We start from the raw sequence: 22,833 nt of genomic DNA on the forward strand, positions 1-22,833 counted from the left end.
AATAAATGTGCCTTTTATGGCCCCAAAACCTTAAATCGAGAGATCGGTCTATATGGGAGCTATATCCAAATCTGAACCGATCGGGCCAAATTAACGAATGATGTCGAAGAGTCTAGCACAACTCACTGTCTCAAATTTTGGCGACATCGGACAATAAATGCGCCTTTTTTGGACTCAAACCTTAAATCGGGAGATCAGTCTATATGGCAGCTATATCCAAATCTGGACCGATAAGCGCCTAACACAACTCACTGTCCTTAATCTCAGCAAAATCGGATAATAAGTGTGGCTTTTATGGGCCTAAGACTCTAAATCGGCAGATCGGTCTATATGGCAGCTATATTCAAATCTGGACCGATCTGGGCCAAATTGACGAAGGATGTTGAAGGGACTGACACAACTCACTGTCTCAATAGATAGACCTAAATAGACCTTTAATAGACCTAAAACCCTCAATCGGCGGATCGGTCTAAATAGGGGCTATATCTAGATATAGTCCGATTTAGCCCATCTTCTAACTTAACCTGCTTATGGACAAAAAAAGAGTCTGTACAAAGTTTCAACTCAATATCTCTATTTTTAAAGACTGTAGCGTGATTTTAACAGACAGACGGACGGACATGGCTGGATCGTCTTAGATTTTTACCCTGATCAAGAATATATGTTCTGTATAGGGTCGGAAATGGATATTTCGATGTGTTGCAAAGGGTATGTCAAAATGAATATACCCCAATCTTTCGGTGGTGGGTATAAAAAGAAGGAAATCGAATACATTTTGTACCCTAAACCGTTATTGGCGTACAAAGTATTTATCATATGTATGTGCATGTGTTTGCAACAACAACCAGAATGTAGAAAGATAGACCCATTGATGAATATACGTTTTTAGGACATGGTTATAGCCGATAAATTTTTACCAATTATAATACTGTTAACCAAGGTGAAGAATTCAAAAAACCTCGTTTTGTAAAAATACGTAGACTTTTCTGTGCCATTGTATATTTCTTCTGGTTTGGATGTAAATTAAAACTTTGCTTTGAAAATATATATCAGATTCGTGTTCTACTCCAAAATACCTTTTATTTGAGCCTCATATTGCAATATCAGCAAATACTTCCTATTTGGGTGGTGTTATGAGGGTGGAACTTTTCCGGAACAGTGATATCAGATTAGTGCTTTACTTCTAAAGACCATTCATTTGAGTCCCATATTGCAATGGTCGTATATTTGTCTTCTTTGGGGTATGTTCCAGGGGATGGGCGGTCCCCCAAACGCTTGGTCCCACACTCTTTATTTTAGCCCCATATTGCCGTGGTCAGTAAATAAGTCCCGTATGGGGGTGTTTTGGGGAAGGGGAGGACCCCACGAAACTCTGTCCCAAATTTGGATATCAGATTCGTATTTTACTCGCAAATATCTTTCATTTGAGTCCCATATTGCCATGGTCGGTAAATATGTGCGATTTAGGGGTGTTTTGGGGGTTGGGATGGTCCCCGAAATACTCTGACCAATTGGATATCAGATACATTTCTAATCTTAAATACCTTTCATTTGAGTCCCATATTGTCGTGATTGGTCTATATATATTTGGTAGGTTTTGGGGTGGGCGCCCCCTAGGTACCCCATCCGAAATTTGAATACCAAATTATTGTTTGTAGGTTACTATTTGAGAGCACACAAAATTTCGCTTAAATCTTATCCGATTTGACTGAAATTTTGCACATAGTGTTTTATAGCTGCCATATAAACCGATCTGGGATCTTGACTTCTTGAGCCTCTAGAGAGCGCAATTCTCATCCGATTGGGCACAAATTTTGTACAACGGTTCGTCCTATAGCCTTCAGCATACATCTGCAACATAGTTAAAATCGATCCATAGCTTAATACAGCTCCCATATAAACCGATCTCCCGATTTTCCTTCTTGAGCCTCGAATCGGACTATAACTTGATGTAGCTCCTCCTCCGTCCTTATTAATTATTCTTTGTTTGCCTAAAAACAGATACTGCGTAAAGAACTCGACAGATGCGACCATAGTGGAGGGTATATAAGATTCGACCCGGCCGAACTTAACACGGGCTTACTTGTTATATATAAAATAAGATATCTATTCAGAGACCCATATGAATCATCGACGGTAAAAACATATTTCACTTAGGAAATGTCTTTCTAATCCCACAAAATGTGAGACTGCATGTTGTATGCTAACAAATGTATTTCAAATTTGCTAATGAACATTCCATTAATAAACAGGGGCAAACTTCTCACATATCGATTAATGCTGTCCGACTCAAGTTTTTAAAGCTCAATGATAAGGGACCTCCAATTTATAGCTGAGTCCGAACGGCATGACGCAGTGCGACAACTCTTTGGCATTAACTCCTACAGCATTAGGAGGGGAAAACCTCTGAAAAATTTTTTCGCCAGGAATCGGACAAGGGCGTTCAGCGCAATAGGCGGACATGCTAACATCTGCGCTACGGTGGCCTCAAATGTATTCAGAAGGTATCATTTTTCTCCCATTGTTGGTGTTTGGAAAATTCTTTCTGCCTTGTTGTGGACACCCAACCACATTCGAAAAATTATTAAAATATCAACATAAATGTTGATGTGTCTACAAGCCAACCGTTGTTTATCCTCGAAGGCGTTTTGTGTTTTGATGACACTAGAAATCGACAACTCATCAGGTCACAACCTTTTTGTATCCTTTTTGTTCCACCAATTACACAGCTGTTGTTACAACACATAACAGGTGTTAACAAAGGTTAAATGTGTGTGTCATTCATCCCTCTCGGTGGTCTCCACAAGCGATTGGCATAGTAGGCCAATCGAAGCAACCTTTGTGAATATAGAAAAATTAACTTTTATCATGGGAATCGATAAATCTTTAAGTAGTTATCATTTATTTATACAAGCAACAACAACAACGACAAAGGTTACAACAAGACAAGTGGCTGGTGCAGAAGCAGAAGCTGGTGCGATAAGGACAATGGCCAAAGAGAATCAACAAAAAGTGAAGGAATATAAATCCAAAACCCCCGAAGACTTTTTGGCTCCAGAGTAACCTTAGAGTCTGGCGACATTTTCCCCAACAAGAGCTTTCGTTCAGCATCTCCGTTTAGCGCTTCAGAGGAAATAGCAAAATTGCCGAATACAAGTCGGAAGAACGGGAGAAGAGAGCTGAGAAAAGCTTTGGTTTTATTTTAATACCCCACAGGATGTTTGATGTCGTGCGTATGTCATCAATCTTATTTAATAGTGCTTATAGACGAGAAACACACGCAAAGCACACACACACACACACACACATACGCGTACACTTCCCTATTAAAGGGCAAAGCCACAAGGCTAATGTAATGCATGTACGTATGTATGAGTAAGCGTATGTTAGGGACACATAACGACATCCCTGCAGGATGTTTGGGGTAAATTCACCACTGTTAACACAAATTGGAGGCCACCATAGTGCATGGGTCAACACATCCGCCCTTGACGCTGTTCACTGTGTCAAATTTCAGTGAAATCGGATTATAAATGCGCCTTTTATGAGGCCAAGACTTCAAACCGAGATATCGGTCTATATGGCAGCTATATCCAAATCTGTACCGATTTGGCCCAAGTTTCAGAAAATTGTCGAAGAGCCTAACACAAAGAACTGTCCCAAATTTCGGCGAAATTGGAGAATAAGTGCGCATTTTATGGGTCCAATACCAAAAATCGAGATACCGGTTTATATGACAGCTATATCTAAATCTGGACCGGTCTGGGCCAAATTGAAGAACGACGTCGAAGAGCCGAACACAACTTCCTGCCTCAAATTTCAGCGACATCGGACAATAAATGCGCCTTTTATGGCCCCAAAACCAAAAATCGAGATATCGGTCTATATGGCAGCTATATCCAAATCTGAACCGATCTGAGCGATATTGCAGAAGTATGTCGAGGCCCTTAACTTAACTCGCTGTCTTAAATTTCGACGACATCGGTCAACAAATGCGCCTTTTATGGGCCCAAAACCTAAAATCGAGAGATCGGTCTATATGGCAGCTATAATCAAATCTGAACCGATTTGAGACAAATTGAAGAAGGATGTCGAGGAGCCTAAGACAAATCTCTGTCCTAAATTTCAGCAAAATCGGATAATAAATGTAGCTTTTATTGGCCCAAGACCCTAAATCGGAGGATCGGCCTATATGGCAGCTATATCCAAATCGGGACCGATCAGAGCCAAATTGAAGAGAGATATCGAAGGGGATAACACAACTCTTTGTCCCAAATTTCTGCAAAATCGGAAATAAATGAGGCTTTTATGACCCTAAGACCATAAATCGGCCCTTTGGACTATATGGGGGCTATATCAAGATATATATATATAGTATATGGATAAAAAAAGAATCTGTGCAAAGTTTCAGCTCAATATCTCTATTTTTAAAGACTGTATCGTGATTTCAACAGACAGACGGACATGTCTGGATCGCCTTAGATTTTCAAGCTGATCAAGAATGACTAAATGAATGTACCCGCTATCCTACGGTGATGGGTATAAAATATTTCCGAACAGATGAAGTGAGGTGTTTGTGGTAACCGAGGACATGACGGGTTTTTTCAAGCCGTTTGAGTGGTGGGATTTTTTAAGCCGGGGAAATGACCGATTTTTTCATAACGATGAAATTAACGATTTTTCAAACCAGTGTTTTAGACTGATGTAATGACCGGTTCAAAATAATTGGTCCACCTATTTTTAAGCCGGGGAAATGACCGATTTTTTCATACCGGTGAAATTAAAGATTTTTCAAACCAGTGTTTTAGACCGATGCAATGAGCGGTTCAAAATAATTGGTCCCCAGGTATGACATGCCCATATAAAAATCACCAGTCATATGGATATTTAGGAAACCGGTCACTGGTTACTGAAAACCGGTGAAATCGCCAGTTTGGGACTGGTCCTAAGGCCTGCAGGGATAAAACATATAACATAAATGTATTTATGTAGGTCCCTTCAGCATTTACATTTAGTATCAATATATCCCGGGTATACATGTGTATATGAATATGCATTCACTGGTGAATACAAACAATTGAATTATTACTGGTGTCAGCTGTTAGGGACTCCGAACATGGTGTTATTCACAATAGCACTCAACTGCTGCATAAACTTACATCTCTCACAGAGCAGCTGTAGTGAATTCAGTTTCGTTTACTCCATGCTCACTGTGAAAAATATATTGAAAAATTGCTTATCCGCATAAAAAATAGAAACACCGACAATGCTTTTGGCTTTTTCCAATGATTGCAAAAGTGACATTGATAATGACATTATTTGCCAAAAGAAAAAAAAAATTAAATAAATAAATAAAAAGAAATTGAGTGCGCTTTTGTTCTTCTTCGCAAAAGACAGCTGAGAAATTCGTAGCACTCAGGAGGGCTTAGAGTGATTGCTTTTGGTATTCCATTAAATATTAATTTCAAAATTTTATGCTGGTATGGTCTCGGGAATAGTAGAGGCCACATTAATTGAAATATAAATCTTTTATCTTCAGTTTACTTCTAACAAAATAAATGGATACAATTTTTTATCTTCCACGTGCTAGATCGGTGTAGTTAAATAAATTTGTTTAACATTTGTGAGGGTATACTAGTCTCATAACTCCGTTGGAAACATACAGAGTTAGTGACAGGTATTTATAGATGGTCCATTTTGTTAAAATCAAATTATTTTTCGTTTGTTGACTTTATAATTGACTAGCTGGACAGGGCCCAAACATGGTTATCAAATACCTTTCATTTGAGCCACATATTGGCATGGTCGAAAAATGTTTATCCTTTGGGGGGTGTTTTGGGGAAAGGGTGATGCCCTAAAAACATGGTCCAACATTTGGATATCAAATTCGTATTCTACTCCCAAATACCTTTATTTGAGCTCCATATTGCGAGGGTCAGTAAAAAATTGCTGTTTGTGGGGAATTTTGAGAAGTGGTAGACCCCCAGAAAATTGGTCTCGAAAGTAGGTATCAATTGTTGTTCTACCCCCCAATTCCTTTCATTTAAGCCCAAATTGACATCTTCGGTAAATATGCCCGATTTAGGGGTGTTTTGAGGAGTGAGGTGGTCCCCCAAACATTAAGCCCGGAAAAAATATCAGCAACGTTCTCTATTCACATATATTTGAACCTCATGTTGCCATTGACCTCAAACAACCCCTTATTGAAGAAGCCAGTATGGGCCCTAAAAACTATGAATATCGAGCTCCACTGTCCTGAAGACCCAAATTCTCTTGGTACTTGGGGGTTTGATATGGTGGTGGGACGTCCCCTAGACAGTTGGTCCCGAATGTTGATGTCAGATTCATGGTCTACTTCCAAATAACCTTCATTTGAGCTCCATTTTTCCATAGTCGGCAAAAGTGACCAATTTGGGGGTGTTATGGGGGATGGGGCCCCAACTCAGTGACATGGATTTGAAAATATACAATATATCAGATTCGTGTTCTACTTTAAAACACCTCTTATTTGAGCCTCATATTGCCATGGTCAGCAAATACTTCCTATTTGGGTTGTGTTATGGGGGTGGGGTGGCCCCATAGACACTTTTCCCATTCATTGATTTCAGATTCGGGCGGACCCAAATCGGATCATACTTAGATATAACTGATATGGGACATAAGGTATGCAATTTTTACCGGATTTTGATGAATGGTGGTTTATATATATACCTGAGGTGGTGGGTATCCAAAGTTCGGCCCGGCCGAACTTAATGCCTTTTTGTTTGTTTTTACTCTCAAAAACCTTTCATTTGAGATCCAAGTTGTTGTGATTGGTCTACATATCCATTCGGCATATTTTGGGGGCGGGGTGGACTCACTAGGTACACCATCCCAAATTTGTATACCAAGTTTTGTGTTTTTAAGCTGCTAAAAAAGTACCGACAAAATTTAACTTGAATTGTCGCACCAATCCCCGAGACTGGTATGGAGAGGTTTAATTCAAGTTAAAAATTTTGGCGTATTATAAATGCCCGTTTCATGAAACCAGGTCCCTGTAGGAAGATCGTTCTATATGGCATAAATTGCCGAGTATTAATCATATGCGAAGTCACTTAATATATCTGATTCTTATGGTCTTGATGTCCTCAACCTGAAAATCGTTCTATATTGGAACTAAATCCAAATATATTCCAATTTTGACAGTTTAAGAACTTTACCCAAGTAAAGACAAAATACGAATCGGTAGCTATATTCAAATCTGAACCGATATGGCCCATTTGCAAGTAGCCATGGCTTGTAAAAGTCATTCTATATTTAAAAAGGATGTCATAAATCCTTAGAGTAGCAAACTATTTTCTTCATATGTCCCCTGGGTTCTGTATGTTACCTTACCCTTAAAAAATATGGTGTGGTTCATTTGGTCACGTTAACAACTTTCTCTAACAAACACACAAACAGACATATCCATATACATGCACCTCAGCAATCATAGATATACTTTCATATGTCCATTCATAGCTTTTTAACAATAGAAGTCCTTAACAATGTTGCAATTGCTTCCTTCCTATATAGCAAATAGAAAAAGAGCAAATACTTATTTGTTAAAAAAATAAGGACCAAACTTTTGGGGCGAAACGTGACTTACAAAAATAAGCTAAAATATCTTCCAAGTCCCAGAGTCGAGTTATAAACAAAAACTACCGAAAAGTTGAGAAAGTAAACTTAAAAATACGATTGTATCGTGCTGTTAATAAATTCCAAGCAGTTACTAAATTGTCTATAATGATTTCTATTCTTTGCTGTTGGACTACACTTAAGTTTCTAAGGAATAACTTTCCACCCCCCAGTAAACTTCAAATCAAATGGAATTTCTTGGATATTTAGATATCGACAATTTTACTCTGCCCTTGCCTGGTTGTTTGTACCTTCAGGGATATTTCTTGGCAAATAAGTAACAGAAAATATTTTGTTGATCTTTTACGTGTTAAATGGCAAAATTTTGTTAATTTCATGCTAAAGGTCAGGCAGATACAGCAAACCCATGGTGCCAAATTGGGGAGTATTTTATGTGCAGTTATCATAAAATCTGTCCGTAATTTTCCCAACGAATGTTGACCTTGTTGTGATTGAAATGGAATACGTATTTCTTTATTCTCATAAGAACACACACACACACACACACATGCACTCTGTCCTCAACCGTCCCAGGTATCTGCAAGACATGACATTTTAGATTTTGGTCGTTATAGGGGCATTGTTAGGAGAAATTTTGCTGAAATCCAAATTTTGGTTCTTTTGATATCCTCTTTGTCAGCATGCAATGGCATGCTTTACATCCTGCCACAGAATAAATTCGTAGTCTCCCCACCCCAGTCTCCGCCCGTAAACTATTTTATATTCATGATACCATAAAGTTGTGATTATACTGTCGTTGCTGTTGTCGTTTCCAACAATTGCAGTGAGTTCGTTATATTATGGCCCCACTCCATGGTATTGTTATCGGAAGAAGTAAACTAAGAATTTTTCATTCCAACTTTTTTTTTGTCTAGGATTGCCATCCTGTCTCATTGATTCATGAAGGACGTACAAAGATATCTCGCTGGATTGATGCAAGCTTCGTTAGTTTTTCTTATAATCATCACACCTTTTGGGAAATGTTGCAAAAATTTTGATTGGATGGAAACGCTGAGGGGGGTAAGAGAATGGAAATGAAACTAGGATCGGGAAAATATGCTAAATCTAGAGTGAAAACAATTTGTATGCAATGGATGTCGCAAGTGGAATTTATTGCCTTTAAATTCTTATATTTTTAAGCAATGAAAAGAATTTTTTTTGTTGAGGGGTAGAATGCCAAATTTAGTTGAATATTCTAAAATAAATTTTTGAATTTCATGTTAATTCAATTCAAAGGTTTTTATAATTTAGTCGTCGTTGATAGCAGTTAAGTTAGAACGATGAAGCTAAGATTGACAAAGCTTAACTTTAAGCACCAAATGATCAATTTCCATAGTTATCAATGCGGAAATTCCATTTCTTGCAAAAACGGAGTATCTAAAATTTTTAACCCAACGAAATTTGGTATAGATTTCCTCATCAAGTTCTTGGAGAGCACTATGTAGTATCTTTATATATAACAAGTAAAAAAGGCGTTAAGTTCGGCAGGGCCGATCTTTGCCCACCACCTCGCGTATATATGTAAACCACCTTCCATCAAAATCACGTGAAAATTGCTAACACAGCCCCAAAACCTAAAACCGAGAGATCGGTCTATATGGCAGCTATATCCAAATCTGGACCTATCTGTACCATATTTCAGAAGAATGTCAGGGGGCATAACTTAACTCACTGTCACAAATTTCGGCGACATCAGAAAATAAATGCGCCCTTCATGGGCCTAAAACCTTAAATCGAGAGATCGGTCTATATGGCAGCTATATCCAAATCTGAACCGATCGGGGTCAAATTAAAGAGAAATGTCGAAGGTTCTAAGACAACTGTTTAAAATTTTAGCAAGATCGGACAATAAATGTGTCTTTTATGGGCCTAAGATCCTAAATCGGAATATCGGTCTATATAGCAGCTATAACCAAATCTGGACCGATCTGGGCCAAATTGATGAATAATGTCGAAGGGCCTAACGCAACTCACTGTCCCAAATTTCAGCAAAATCAGATAATAAATGTGGCTTTTATAGGCCTCAGACCCTAAATCGGCGGATCGGTCTATATGGGGGCTATATCAAGATATAGTCCGATATAGCGTGATTTCAACAGACAGACGGACATGTCTAGATCGTGAAAATAGGGTACTAAATCTTTTGATATTTGAAGCGTGGCGGACCCTCCCCCATACCCTAATTTTCAGAAACGCCAGATCTCGGAGAGGGGTGATGCGATTTAAGCGAAATTTTGTGTGCTATCATATTGTACCGGATTGGGTACCTAGGGGGGCCGCCCCACCCTAAAACCTACCAAACATATACTTAGACCAATCACGACAATATGGGGCCAATTGTCGACCCAAGTATTAGTGAGACCACCCCTACCCCCAAAACACCCCTAAATCGAACATATTTACCAACCATGGCAATAAGGGACTCAAAGTAGAATACGAATCGGATATCCAAGTAGAGTAGAATACGAATCGGATATCCAAATGTGGGACCACGTTTCTGGGGTTCCACCCCAAAACACCACCATACAGGACTTATTTACTGAGCACAGCACGAATCTGATATCAATATTCGGGAAAAGTGTCTATGGGGCCACCCCACCCCACAACACCCCCATATAGGAAGATTTTGCTGACTTTTGCAAAATGAGGCTCAAATAAGAGGACTTTTAGAGTAGAACACAAATCCGATATATATTTTCAAGGACAATTCAATCCCCCATCCCCCAAAACACCCCCCAAACCGGTTTGCTGACTATGGATATATGGGGCTCAAATTAAAGGTGTGTGGGAGTAGCCCACATATCTGATATCAACATTTGGGACCAAGTGTCTAAGGGACGTCCCACCACCATAACAAACCCCAAATAGGACGTATTTTTGTTCACCAAGTCAATTTGGATCTTTAAGAGAGTGGAATTAAATATTTATAGTTTTTAGGGCCAATACCCCAAACCGGACATATTTGCTGACTTTTGTATTAAGAAATTTAAATGAGATTAGAAAACGAATTTGATATCCATTTTTGAGGCCAATGGCAATATGGGGTTAAATAATTGATATATAAATATATGAGAATAGAGCACGTAGTTGATATATTTTCCGGGCTTAGTGTTTGGGGGACCACCCCAATCCCCAAAATACGCCTAAATCGGGCATATTTACCAACCATGTCAATGTGGAGCTTAAATGAAAGGTATTGGGGGTAGAGCAAGAATTGATACCCACTTTCGGGACCAATTTTCTGAGGGTCTACCCCTTTCTCAAAATACCACACAAACAGCAATTTTTTAACTGACCATCGCAATATGGGGCTCAAATAAATGCCCTTAGTACAAGAAGAACATGCTGATATTTTTTCAGGGCCAAGTGCCTGGGGACCACCTCACCCCCGAAAATACAACTAAATCAGATATCATGAGAAAGTCGGCCTGAAATAAAGTATTTTAAGAATGGAGTACACCTTACATTCAAATTTAAATTCGTAGACCAATAATGATCATATGGGATTCAGATAAAGGCACTTATATTGTTAAACTGTTAGTCAAGCGATTTACTATTTTCGTTGCATGGTATTTCACTAAAAAGCTCTTTAATTGCCGGAAATAAATATTCCAAGGAATCTTTTGTTCCATATAAAGTAAAAGAAGGCGCAGCGGAGCGGGCCCGGGTCAGCTAGTTATGAGATATAGAAACCTAGATATTATTAGAACTGTACCCCATTTGGAGTTATTCTGCCACACAATCAACGAGCTAATTTCGACAAAGCAGGCCTTGTATGGATATTTACAGTTATTAAGGTGTAACAATTCATCCACTGGATAAAGCTATTTTCGGCTAAAATGATATTTTTATTTTCGGACTTTTCCTTCTCTTGTCAATGCCGAGTTTTTATCACTACGATTAAAACCCCCTTCTGTAAAATCCTAATTTTTCAAAGTTGACAAAATTTTGGCTAACGATTTGTGTTGTATGTACATCGACTAGATAACATTGTTGCACTTATCACTCCTTACTTTGCTACGAAATGTTGCTACTAAATTAGCCCTAATAAAAATTGATACTTTGTCGCTTTGGCAAAAATCTCATCGACATAATTTCGAAACCAATCTTCCAACGACCGATAAAAAAGTATCGCCAAGTTGCATTGGATTTAAACTTCACTTGCAGAGTGAAGCTCATATGAAAGGAGAGACAAAAAGTGGCAGCAGTTATGGCAGCATCAGATAAAGGAATAGAAAATGTAAAAGAAGAAACAGCAACCATCCGTTTTCATTATGTATGACAAGGAGTAATGGTTTGATACAAAATGCTACAAAATTCCCTTTTTGCGTTAAAAGCTTAACGCACACACACACACACATACGCGCGCGCGTATACACAACTAAAGCAGTTGCTGCGAAAATGGAGAGAAAATAGGAATAACGTAAATGCAATCATACAAAGCCAACACTTCAGTATGCTACAACTGCGAATGGCACAAAGCAAATAAAGAACATAAAGAAGGCATAGTGGAGATGAAAGAAACACAGAGCAAAAAACTCAAATGCAACACCAAACACATGCAAAGAAACATTGGATAACTTTTGAGTTTACTATCACAAATTCACACATGCTAGCTTATATTGAAAATGCAAGAAACATCCTCAAAGCATGCACGCACACCCTGTCCTAGTGGTACAACACAAGAACTATCACTACGAGCACATACTACACTGCTGTGCCATGCTGATGTGCGATAAGTTGAAGCTCACAGTGACTGTATTGCTGGTGCCGATAATGATGTTGATGAGATGTGCATGTACGAATGGTTTAACATGCTTAGATAGACCTCCCTTCCCCCACCCCCCCTGTGTGACTGCCAATCTATTCACTCATCCATATGAGCTCAGCATACATAGACACGCCTATCGACTGTTGGTTGTCCAGCCATCCATTCGTGTGCACCGTTTGGCTAGTGACTGTTGCTGTTGTTGTCTCATTGTCAATGTTGTTGCCTGCTGGCAAGTCAATCGTCACACAACAACCTTTTATCTTCAATATCGATTCGTTTGTCCTGTTAGACCAGATGGAAAAGAGCAAACATTTGTCTTGTCTTGCTGTGCAATAGAAAATCGTGTGTGCACCAAGGTGGTTATAACGCGTACAAAGCTTCATAATAAAGGCTTCATTGTGCACTCAAAAGTACCCTAAATGTGTTGTACAATTTTATTTCACTTAAAATTAAGAAATTACTGGAGTTGTCACTGCACTTCGAAAGGTAGCAGCTAGCTTTGTTGGATTAATAATGTGCTGCAACCTTGAAAAACTGAAATCAAAAAATAAATTAAACAGACGTAAGAATTTCTATAGCCTAGGCTATATCCTCGTCTATCCATATATTTTGGGTATAATAAACAGATCGCATCGTTAATTGGGTTAAATTGAATATTGGCGCTGGTGAAATTTGAAATTCTTGGAGGGTTGGAAAAAAATAAGATTTGTCCATACTCTATGATTTTCGAAAACTCCCGATTTTTGAGATGGGCGAAACGATTTAAGCGTATTTATTTTTTAATCGTAACACGAAATACGAATTTGACAAACAAATTTGGGATGGAGTGCTTGGGAGGTCGCCCTGTACTAAGCAGAAAACTAATGTCATAACCATTTTTGTTACCAAGTTTTTGGGGACCGCCCCATCTGCAAAACAGTCCCCTTACAGAAAATATTTACCAGCCATGAAGATATTTGAGATCAAAGAGAAATGTATTTGGGAGTGAAATACAAAACTGGGAACCAATTCTGTAGCGAAGTGTCTGAGTTCGCCCCAATCTCCAAAACTTACATTTAGATCAAACTTAGCAATTCGAAAAAGTTAGATTAAGATAGGTAAGAGGGGCAGTTTTTTATACAGCCCAATTCTGAAAACACCATCGGAATAAACGTTATTAAAGTTGTGTTAGAACCTTCGATATCCTTCTTTAATTTTGCCCAGATCGGTCCAGATTTGAATATAGATGCCATATAGACCGATCTCTCCATTTAAGGCTTTGGGGCCATGTCCGATTTCGCCGAAATTTGGGTCAGTGAGTTATGTCAGGCTCTTTGGCATTTTTCTGTAACTTGGTTCAAATCGGTCTAGATTTAAAGTCTTGGCCCCATAAAAGGCGCATTTATAATCCGATTTCACTGAAATTTCTCATCGTGACTTATGTTATGCTCTTCGACTTCCGCGTCATTTATGGTTCAGATCGGTTTATTATTCCCACCACCGAATGATGGGGGTATATTAATTATGTCGTTCCGTTTGCAATACATCAAAATATCCATTTCCGACCCAATAAAGTACATATATTCTAGATCAGCGTAAAAATCTAAGACGATCTAGCCATGTCCGTCCGTCTGTCTGTTGAAATCACGCACAGATTCTTTTTTTAGTCCATAAGCAGGTACAGTTCGAAGATGGGCTATATCGGACTATATCTTGATATAACCCCCATATAGACCGATCCGCCGATTTAGGGTCTTAGGCCATTAAAAGCCACATTTATTATCCGATTTTGCTGAAATTTGGGACAGTGAGTTATGATAGGCCCTCCGACATCCTTCGCCAATTTGTCGCAGATTGGTATAGATTTGGATATAGCCCCCCCCCATTGACCGATCTCCCGATTAAAATGGTTACGCCCACAAAAGGCGCTATTATTGTCCGATTTTGCGAAAATTTGGGACAATTAGTTGTGTTAGGTCTTCCGTAATCCCTCTTTAATTTGGCCCAGATTGGTAAAGATTTGCATATAGCTGCCATATAGACCGATCCGCCGATTTATGGTTTTAGGTCCAAAAAAGCCACATTTATTGACCGATTTTGCCAAAAATTGAGACAGTGAGTTGTGATAGACCCTTTGACATACTGCTGTAATATGGCACAGATCGGTCCAGATTTGAATATAGATGCTATATAGACCGATTTCTCGATTTATAGTTTAAGGCCCATAAAAGACGCATTTATTGTCCGATTTCGCTGAAATTTGAGACAGAGTGTTTGGTTAGGCCCTTCGACATTCTTCTTCAATTTGGCTCATATCGTTAAAGATTTGGATATAGCTGCCATATAGACCTATCTCTCCATTGAAGGCTTTGGGGCCATAAAAGTCGTACTTACTGTTCGATTTCGCCAAAAATTGGGACAGTTATTTATGTTAGGCTCTTCGACATTTTTCTGTTACTTGGCTTAAATCGGTCCAGATTTGGATATAGCTGCCATATAGAACAATGTCTCGATTAAAAGTCTTGCCCCGTAAAACACGCATTTATAATCCGATTTCTCTGAATTTTCACACAGTTTGCCTGAAATTTTGCATGACGTGTTTTGTTATGATTTCCAACAACTGTGCCATGTACGATTCAAATCGGTCCATAACCTGATATAGCTGTCATATAATCCGATCTGGGGTCTTTACTTCTTGAGCTTCTAGAGGGCGCAATTCCTATCCGATTTGGCAGAAATTTTGCACGACGTGTTTCTCTATGACTTCCAACAACTGCACTAAGTATAGATTAAATTGGTTCATAACCTGATTTAGCTGCGCGCAATTCTTATCCGATTTGGCTGAAATTGTGCATGGCGTGTTTTGTCATGATTTCCAACAACTGTAACAAATAAGTCTATAACCTGATATAGCTGCCATATAAACCGATCTGGGATCTTGACTTCTTGAGCCTCTAGAGGTCACAATTATTATCCAATGTGTTTGAAATTTTGTCAACGGATCCTCTCATGACCATCAATATGCGTGTTTATTATGGTATAAGTCGGTCTATAGCCTGATACAGCTCCCACATAAACCGATCTTTCTAGTTTACTTCTTGAGCCTCCAAAGGGAGCAATTCTTCTTCGATTTGACTGAAATTTTACGCAGGTCTCCAACATGTAATTTAATTATAGTCGAAATCGGACAATAACTTGAAATCGCTCTAATAGCAGAGCAAATCTTTTCTTTTATCCTTTTTTTGCCAAAGTAAAGATGACGGAAAAAGAACTTGAGAAATGCGATCCATGGTGGAGGGTATATAGGATTCGGCCCGGCCGAACTTAGCACGCTTTCACTTTTTATACCCACCACCGAAGAATGGCGGTACATTCATTTTGTCATTCCATTTGCAACACAACGAAATATCCATTTCCGACCCCATAAAGTATATATATTCTTGATCAGCGTAAAAATCTAAGACGATCTAGACATGTCCGTCCGTCTGTCTGCTGAAATCAAGCTACAGTCTTTAAAAATTGAGATATTGAGCTGAAATTTTGCACAGATTCTTTTTTTGTCCATAAGCAAGTTAAATTCGAAGATGGGCTATATCGCACTATATCTTGATATAGCCCCCATATAGACCGATCCGCCGATTTAGGGCCTTAGGCCCACAAAAGCCTCATTTATTATCCGATTTTGCTGAAATTTGGGACAGTGAGTTGCGTTTGGCTCTTCGACATCCTTCCTCAATTTGGCTCAGATCGGTTCAAATTTGGATATAGCTGCCATATAGACCGATCCTCAGATTTAGGGTCTTAGGCCCATAAAAGCCATATTTTATATCCGATTTGGATAAGATTTGACACAGTGAGTTGTATTAGGCCCTTCAACATTCTTTGTCAATTTGGCTTAGATTGGTCCAAATTTGGATATAGCTGCCATATAGACCGATCCTCCGATTTATGGTCTTAGGCCCATAAAAGCCACATTTATTATCCGATTTTGCTGAAATTTGGGACAGTGAGTTGCGTTGAGCCCTTCGACATCCTTCGTCAACTTGGCCCAAATCGGTCCAAATTTGGATATAGCTGCCATATAGACCGATCCTCCTATTTATGGTCTTAGGCCCATAAAAGCCACATTTATTATCCGATTTTGCTGAAATTTGGGACAGTGATTTGCCTTAGGCCCTTCGACATCTTTCTTCTATTTGGCCCTGATCGGTTCAGATTTGGATATAGCTGCCATATAGACCGATCTCTCGGTTGAACAATGACTTGTACTTATAAGCATTTGGTCTAAATCGGGTGATACCTATAGAGCTGCATTGGGGCATATACCCGAGGTGGTGGGTATCCAAAGTTCGGCCCGGCCGAACTTAACGCCTTCTTACTTGTTTAACCTAACTCCTTTTGGGGAATTTTTCCCGATTTTAATCGTCTCATTCTCCCTTTTATTTCGATTTAGAACAGCTGCGATATTTCCTGGTAGATATTTCCCTTTTTAGAAGTTTGTTTAGAATAAGGGAAAAGGGAGTTTGGGAAAAACTCCCAATGTATTGTTATTCAGAATAGGGAAAAGGGTCTCTATTCCCAGGGAATTGTTATTCACAATAGGGCTGATAGACTCACTTGTATAATTATAAGTCCATTGTGATACTAAAGTAGCAACAGACCTATAGTGGAAATCGAATCCACGACGACAGCCCAAGTAATCCGAGCACACTGCCAACTTGGCTACCGGCAAATATGTAGGCTTCTAGGGGGCGCTGATTCGAAAAGCATTTGTGGTTTCCAGAGGCTCAAGACGTCAAATCGGAATATCGTTTATATGCTCCCTTCCTATGGTGGTGGGTATAAAAACCAAGTTAATCGTTTAATTGGTTATACAGTTTTAGCCCCCACAAGAATGAATGTACAAAAAATCAAACTTGGCCTAATTGAATCAGAAACTTATTCTGAATCGATCCGTATACTTTAAAATGAGTGAAACGTTATTTTTAATCTTGATGAAAAGATTACGATAGGACTATTGAAGTGACTCAACATTACGTTTAATGATGGTATGCAATCTAATAAAAATGGCAACTCACGCTTTGTCTATTTTAGGTTGGCTGGTAAGTCATTATGCGTTCAGCTAGGTTCGTTCGGTATCATAGTCACCATAAAAGGCCAGCGCACTTTTGAAATAGGTCTGAATATTAATCATTAGTAATTAATGCAAACTTCATAACAAATCAAAGCTTAAGCAAGCCTCAACCATTTCATGCTAAACTAAAGTTAAGAAATTTTTGAAATCATTTCCTGAAAAACTAAATATTCACAATAAATTCATCTCCGCTTTTATTCGCAAGAACATGTCCACTCATCGTCTCATCATGTCTAACAGGAGGATTATCATCATTGCCGCCGTTAATCTTTTTGGTGTACTATTTTGGTAGATTTTACTACTCACACAATTACATTTGTAACTGTCCATGTATTGTATATATGTATGTATCTTCACTTCAACAACTTGCATAAACCATTCGGCACGTCTTTCGACAATTTCAAGTCACGCAAAGGCAAATTTGCAAACATTATTACGAAAATAGAAATGCGAAATGGTGACGAAAATTCTTACTTTTTCTCCCTTTTCGCTTAATTTTATTTTTTTGATGGGAATGTGAAATGTTTTGAAATTCCCCTTTAATTTAACATAATATAAATTCTGTTTGTGCTACTCGAAAGCAAGTTAAAGCAAAATAAAAATGAAAAGGGCTAATTAATTATTTTTTGCCATTGCTGGAGTGGAGTAGTATTTTCTGGAATGCACTCTTACAAAGAGATTGGGGCAAAATAAAGGGAAAACCACATTTTGCTGTTATTCCCTGTCTGTCCGTCTGTTGTAATCACTCTACATCCTTCAAAATTTTAAATATTTAACTGAAAATTGGCACAGACACATCTTTTTGACACACACAGATTAAGCTCTTGGACGGGCCAAGTCGTACCATATTTGGATATAGCTGCCATAGAGATAAATCTGCCTGTTAAGGGTGTGAAACCCATGAAAGCTGCATTTATTATCCGATTTCGCTGAAATTTGAATTAATGAGTTGTTTTAAGCCCCTTGACATATGACTCAAATATGGTTCAGATCGGACTATATTTAGATATAGTTGCTATATAGACTAATCTGCCGATAAAGGGTCTGGAAACCATAAAAACTGCATTTATTACCCGATTTCGCTGAAATGCTGAAAGGGTCTGAATCCCTTGAAAGCTTATTTATCATCCGATTTAGATGAATTTGGAAATATTGAGTTGTTGTAAGCCCTCCGACATCCGATCCAAATTAAATCAGATCAGAATATATAGGTACAGCTGTCATATAGACCGATCTTCCAATTTAGGGTCTTAATCCAATAATTTTATCCTGATATCACTGAAACTGTTACTTGCATATGAGTTCTGGAGGCCATCGTAGCGCATAGGTTAGCATGCCCGCCTATGACGTTGAACGCCGGGGTTCGAATCCAGGCGAGACCATCAAAAAATTTTTTCATCGGTGGTTTTCCCTTCCTGTGCTGGTAGCATTTATGAGGTACTATGCCATATAAAACTTCTCTCCAAAGAGGTGTTGCACTGCGGCACACCGTTCGGACTCGGCCATAAAAAGGAGGCCCCTTATCATTGAGCTTAAGCTTGGATCGGACCGCACTCATTGATATGAGAGAAGTTTGCCCCTGTTCCTTAGTGGAATGTTCATGGGAAAAATTTGCAATTTGCATAGTAGTGGAGTTTTGACAAAATAGGATGATTAATATCTTCTTGGTGGTGAATATCCAAAGTTTGGCATGGCCGAACTTCAGAATTCATTCACTTTTGCTCTATGTGACCACGTTTTGCTTTGATGTCTGCTATGAGTCTGCCAATGGCTTTTTATAGCGCATCCATACTGGCATTGGTATACCCTACGCCACTACTGTGATACAGAGTATTATGACTTAGTGAATTTGTTTGTAACTTACTTTACTTTAATCGCCTATAACAGAACATTTGTTACCACTAGCCGAACGTAGAATACCGTTCCAAGCGCCTCGATCTTCTGCACTCATTCTAGAATCTCTGACACCAAGTTTCGAGGTGTCTCCCCACAACTTGATCTTTCCATCGGGCTTTTGACCTTCCCGGTTTGCGTGTACCACCGTGTTTGCCTTAAAAAGACTTCTTTGCTGGAGCTTCTTCATCCATTCTAACAACATGGCCTAGCCAACAAAACCGTTGTATTTTAAAGCGTGTAACTATGCTATCGACGTCATACAGATCGTGGTTCATACGTCGCCTATATTCTCCATTAATGCAACTAGTCTTTCTCTCAAATACTCCAAGCACTGCCTCAACTGCTTTCAGAAGTATCCATGCCCCAGAACATATAACAACATGGGTAGTATCAGTGTCTTTTATAGTGAAATCTTCGTCTGTCGAGAGGTCGAATTGTTTCTAAACTGATTACTTAGTCCAAAGTAGTATCTGTTTGCCAGTATAATTATTCGATTTATCCCAAAGCGAGGTAGATAAAGTTACTGACTATCTCAAAGTTGTGGTTCCCAACTTTCTCCATTTACTTTTTCTGTACGGTCGCACAAGTCTTTTTGGGAGTTGAAACCATCCAATTCGTCTTATCTCCATTTACAACCAGACCAATTTTCACTGGCTCTCTTTCGATTCTTTGAAAGGTAGCAGTTACTACTTTCGGTGACCGACCTATGATGTCGTCGGCATTGGCGAGCAGTCTCTTGTGATGTGGCATGTGTTCTCTGGTGATTAGTGTGCCATATCTATTCACATTTGCATCTCGTATAACCTTCTCCAGCAGGATATTAAAGAGATCACACCATAGACTGTCTCCTTGTCTGAAACCTCATTTGGTAATAAATGTTTCGGAGAGATTCTTTCATATTCTTACTGAGGAACGCGTATCAGCAAGCGTCATCCTGCAGAGTTTTATTAATTTTGCAGGGATACCAAACTCAGACATGGCTTGAAATACCTTTGAACGTAGAGGAGTATCGAAGGCGGTTTTGTAGTCAACAAAGAGATTCTTTGGTTTTGATTTGTCCTTCTCGGATCTTTTCCAGAATTTGGCGCAGTGTGAATATCTTGTCCAGGGTGGATTAACCAGGTCTAAAGCCGCATTGATAGGGCCCAATTATATCATTTTAGGTTTTAGGTACGCTCGGGAGTATCTTGTATGCGATGGAGAGGAGACTTATTCCTCTGTAGTTGGCACATTCCATCATGTCTCCTTTATTGTGTACGGGACATAGTATGCTGAGGTTCCAGTCATCGGGTATGCGTTCATTTAGCGCCATTGCGCAGATAAGCTGATGCATACGCCTTATCAACAGTCGCCTCAGGTCTTTAATAATTCACCGGCTAACCCGTCGGCTCCTGCTGTCTTGTTATTCTATAGTCGGGTCACTGCTACCTCAACCTGACTAGGGGGTAAACAGTCTATACCATCATCACTGATTGGTTCTGCGGTATCGTCTTCGCCGCCAAGGTCGGAGACTAACAGTTGGATAAAATTTTCTTTCCATATCCTCAGCATGCTATCTGTATCAGTTACCAGATTTCCTTCTTTGTCTCTGCAGGAGGATGTGGCTGCACCAAAGCTATCGGTTTGATGTTTAATTCTTTGGTTTGTAATTTGTTTGTAATACCCTGAATGAAGAGAGCTAGACCCATAAGTAAACTGATCGACTCAGAATCATTTTTCTGATTCGATGTAGCTATGTCCGTCTGTCCAACATGTATCACCATAAGCGATGTCAATCTGCGGCACGCCTTTTGGAGTTGGTCATAATAAATACATGCGTTGTGATTATGCCTTGACTTGAATCGAACAGCACTCTTTGATATGTGAATAGAATCCCCGCCGTTCCTTAACAGAATCTTAATGGATAAATTTCTGCGTATAACCTCGATCAAAAGAGCACATGGCATATATAAGTGTATATAATCAAAAAGTTGATATATACCGATCAGTAAAATAAACCATGTGTATAGCTTTTCCTCTCTTTGAAGTTGCAAACAAAAGCTATACCAAGTACAGGTGGTGCAGCGATCGCAACTTATTTAAAACTTCCGTGTAGCCTAGTTAACCGCGAAAACATATTGGGCGGGCGGAAGTTGTGGATTAAATTCTTACAAGAGGTTTTGATCAACCGAGTCTGCGGTATCACAATCAACTGTAAGAGAAAGACAACGTTGCCTTATTTAACTTACAACGTTGGAAACCAAACATTTCAACACGATCGATGTAAAACTGACAGTTAAGAAGCACCTTCATTTCTTTTCTTACCCACTTACTTTTCTTACTTTGCATTGCAAGTCAAGAGGAAGTAACGCAAGTGGTTCTGTTTATTTCTACCATTAAGCACAGCCAACACACATACACACACACACACACATACACACTCATACGCAAACCCCAGATCTTCATACCAGTCTCTGTTGGTGCTTTTCTATTCATTATCATTATAACTCCAGACTCCGGATGAGTATGCCACAATGTTGACCTAAATAGATGAATACCAATAACAGAAGAAGCTCACATAACGTTCACCCATGAGTATGAGAGTGTGTGTGTGTGTGTGTATGCTGTTGATGACATTCAAGGAAAATAATAACAAAATAAGTCCTTTTTTCTCATCTTTCTCTGTGCAACGGCAACAGCTCGCCTTCAACCCTCTTCTGGCTATTTATTTCTCTTCCTCTTAAGATACATTCGCCGTTGTCGCTATCTGCCCATCGTTGTTCCATGCGTCTCACTGGTTTTACTGTTAACTGTGATAAATTATCGAGTTGTTACTCTGGTGGCATACAAATTCATACCGTCTCGGACACCCCTTTGCGAATAGGTAGGGCTTTGCCCCTATTCGGGTGGAGTATGCTTAGGAACATCACACCTCTTCCCACCATCGGCATGGGTCTCTTTTACTCTTTCTCTCAAAAGACATTCTTTGTTTGGTAATTTCTTTCAATTTTTTTTCCTGGTGTATGAACATGGACGGCACTAGTCGTAGTTGTAGCCTTGGCCAATTGCAAAATTAAAAATTCATGTCGAGTCGCTATTGTGTTCTCGATTTTTTCAGCGTTTTCTATATTTGCGGCCAATGCAGAGAATGCGTATAGAATCCACAATTATGTATAATCATCAAACAACAGCAGCAGCACTAAAATCAGTAGCTGCAGCAGTTTCCCCTAAACCAACAAATATCCTTGTGCTGTAGGATTGCTGCAAAAGTCTCATCCCCCCACCACACCACATTACCCCTCGTCGCAATGGGGAGCGAAGTGAAAATAACGAAAATTTTGGAAAATACAAAATGCCAGAAAAAACATTAGCAGCACCAGCATGCCAGCTACCGAAGGGAAAACGCCAAGCAAATAAA

At 39.2% G+C, this 22,833-nt stretch overlaps 1 protein-coding gene across 2 annotated transcripts in view; it reads left to right on the plus strand.

The window, feature by feature from the left end:
• LOC106080428 (uncharacterized) overlaps window positions 1-22,833 on the plus strand; it is a 305,401-nt gene that overhangs the window by 60,500 nt on the left and 222,068 nt on the right. The gene's annotated exons all lie outside the window — the stretch shown is intronic.

This window comes from Stomoxys calcitrans, chromosome 2, assembly GCF_963082655.1.
Source record: "Stomoxys calcitrans chromosome 2, idStoCalc2.1, whole genome shotgun sequence".
In the NCBI taxonomy this organism is placed as follows: Eukaryota; Metazoa; Arthropoda; class Insecta; order Diptera; family Muscidae; genus Stomoxys; species Stomoxys calcitrans.